This window comes from Marmota flaviventris, chromosome 8 (genome assembly GCF_047511675.1).
Source record: "Marmota flaviventris isolate mMarFla1 chromosome 8, mMarFla1.hap1, whole genome shotgun sequence".
NCBI classification, from domain to species: Eukaryota; Metazoa; Chordata; class Mammalia; order Rodentia; family Sciuridae; genus Marmota; species Marmota flaviventris.
Window position 1 is genome coordinate 13123215 of NC_092505.1, and position 3312 is coordinate 13126526.

Sequence of the window (3312 nt, forward strand, 5' to 3'; positions counted from 1 at the left end):
CCTGTTCAAATTATAAATGAGTTGTTTTTACATTCAAATGTCAGTTCTTTTTCACAATTTTATCCAAAAACATAAATATCCTTTTTAGAGGCTCATAATATGAAGACTGCTGATCAAACCTGCCTACCCTCAATTGGCAGGACACCTAGTCTCCTTGATATAGTTATTCTTTCACAGTAAACGTGTTCTAGTGGATATTAAGAAGAAACACAAAGATCTTCTACATTATGCCCACTCTAATATGTTTATCTACATGTCTTAACTAGTTGTGTCAATTTCCACTGTCTGGGATCTAGAGGTTTCATCAACTGAGCTGGGGTCACATTTTATTTTATAACAAGTAGACAACAAGGTGCTCAATGTGAAGTTCTGACCACAGAGAAGGCAGTTTCCTCACCATGATGTTCAGACATCACGTAAAGATGCAATCCATCTGCAAGCCTAACTTGGACTTCTTCCCTTCTTTTTCAGCTGGTCATTTATAATTTCCTATGTGACCATATACATGATCTGAGAAAGGGGTGAATGGTGTCAAGGGGGTATGGATTTCTTTTCATAAGGTCTTCTTGCTTGTACTATTTGATTTCATTCCTGTATTTCTACCTTAACATAGTTGCTGTTGAGTCCTCATGATTTTATCATGGATGGTTCAAAAGGACTCTGCTCATGATGAACAATTGCAGATAGACTTATGGTAACTCGGTGTCCTTTGGTCAAGTTTTGTATCTCTGCTGCAGCCCAGTAGTATTCCAGGAGCTAACTTTCCATATATTTGTGATTTTTTTTCACTGCATAATACGGACCTGGTTCTATAATTCTATTTGCCTGTATTATGATTCTTCCACTGGGGCTGGCTATAAAATCCATATTGCATCTTAGTGTATCATAGATGTATTTAATAACGTTAAGGTCTGTTGGGCTGCTTGGTGAAAACAACAGATGTATTTGCATCTGTACATACACAGGCAGAATATTTTCCTGCACCTGCTACTAACTAAAAGCTGTGTATATAGAACAGAGAGGTATTTCTACATGGCAGATATATTTATTCTAGCAATTGAAAATTGTTCTAGGTCTTCTGCTTTCTTACTTGTATTAGAGGATGCAAGAGCTTTAATTGTTTATTACATATTCACACATTTTTGTGTAATGATTACATACTTAACATAAACAAATATATTTATATAAAATAATTAAATATAACAATGTATTATTCTACCCGATATTTGACAATAGTGTTATTTTATGTATTATTTAAGACTATTTAGGCATAAAAATAGAGATATAAGGACCACGCAGGAAGCTAATTTAATAGTATAGGAATAAGAGCAGGTGAATCCTAAGATTAATGTTAACCCAAATTCAAGATATCCAAACAATGGAGTGGTTAGTATGTATCATACATCTCTAGACTGATTTTCTGTTGTTATGCTGTATAAATTATAACTTGATATTTAATAAGTCATTGACCACAAGTATCTTTATATGGCTCTACTTTGTTCATTTTAGTTCATTATCTCAAGTTGTCCCTAATCTTTCCCAAAACTACTGGTGTCTTTGCTTCTTCTAGTATTCTCCATCTCCCATAAAATCTCTGAGTCTGGATGCCTTACAGGACTGAGACCTGCTGTGAATCCTTGTCCACTTTGAGTAATATGTAGAGTAATCATAGTTCATAAAATGTGTGTTTCTCATGATTCCTGCTAAGATCTATAATGAATAGATAGGAAAATGCCTTAAACTTTTCTTTTATCTATATACAAATATAATACTTTTTTGTTACTTACTTTAGACTTTGTCAATATGCTACCTATCTTAGCACTTTCCTATTTTCCATAATACTTGGCTTATAAAATATAACAATGGCAGCATAAAATGTAAAGCCAAAGGGGTTCACGTATGTATGGTGAAATATGAATGAAACAATAATTCCTAATGATATGAAAGACTGCTTCACCATCCATGTTCAGTTTGAGTCATAGACCAAGAAGGTGAAACCTCATATCTCATGAATAAATTAACTCTCACAAGGGATAATTGGCTTCATCCTTATTTTATGTAAAGAAATTAAATTATATATAAGTTAAATTATATACAAAGTGCTCCGTGAGATGAAAGGATGTGATTCTTTTACCCACGCAACATTGACTGAATCAAAAAAGCTTCTGAGCTTTTGTATAAAACTTTCCCTATGATCTTAATTTTTTTCACACTTGTTGTATCTCCTAAGTTCCATGTACTCAGAAAACATAAAGGCCTTGTGTTAGTTGGCTTTCATCACTGTGCACAAAATACCCAATGAGAACAATTTAGAGGAAGCAAAGTTCATTTTTGGTTCACGTTTTGAGAGGTTCAGCCCATGCTTGTGATAGTCCATTGCTCTGGTCCTGAGATGAGGCAGAACATCATGATGGAAATCATAGCAAAGGGTCATTGCTACAGGGAAGCAGAGGGGGTGAGGAAGGAGCCAGTGGAACAAGATGCCCAAAAACATTCCCCCAGAGACCTACATCTTCCAGCCATACCCCATCTTCCTATAGGTGCCATCCAGTACAGTACACCTTTCAAAACAGTAATCCATCCAATGCACAAATCCACTGATGATCTTATAGCTCTTATAATCCTCTCATTTTACCTCTGAATGGTCCACATTGTCTGTCACAGGAGCTTATTGGTGGTCACCTCATATCCCAACCTTCAGAGGCCCCGTATCCTTCAAAGATAATATATTTTATACTGTTTTTGAGATGATTATTAACATAAAGTCTGTGCATGCTATGCAAGAACTTCACAAAATCCCAGTTTTGCAGAAAAAAAAATGTTTAAGTTCTAAAATACATTAATTCTAATCCACCAATCTGTCAGGTTTCCAAAGTTTTCACAGAGAAGCATAATAACTTTTACCCTAAGCATCACAAAACAAAATAAAACAAAATTTTTCCCTAACTAAAAATAACAGATGAATTAACAACACATTTGGAAACCAGAATTTGAGTTTTGGAAATAACAGGTTGGATTTTCACTTATTTTGTGAACACAGAGCTTGAACAAAAATTCTATTAATTCATCAATATTAAGTCACTATGTGTTAATATAAGTTCCACTAAATGGCCTATTTATTTATTTAATTCCACTAACTCCATTAATATATAGAACATATTTGTTTACTCATTCAGTATGTATTAGAGATGGAGTTTTGGCCAGTGATTTGTGACTGAAGGAAAGGTGAGGATCAGCTGATCAGAGACTCAAAGGAGAGTTTTCCTGAAGATAATGAAGATTTTTGGTTAAAGGTTAGACATATTGCTAAAA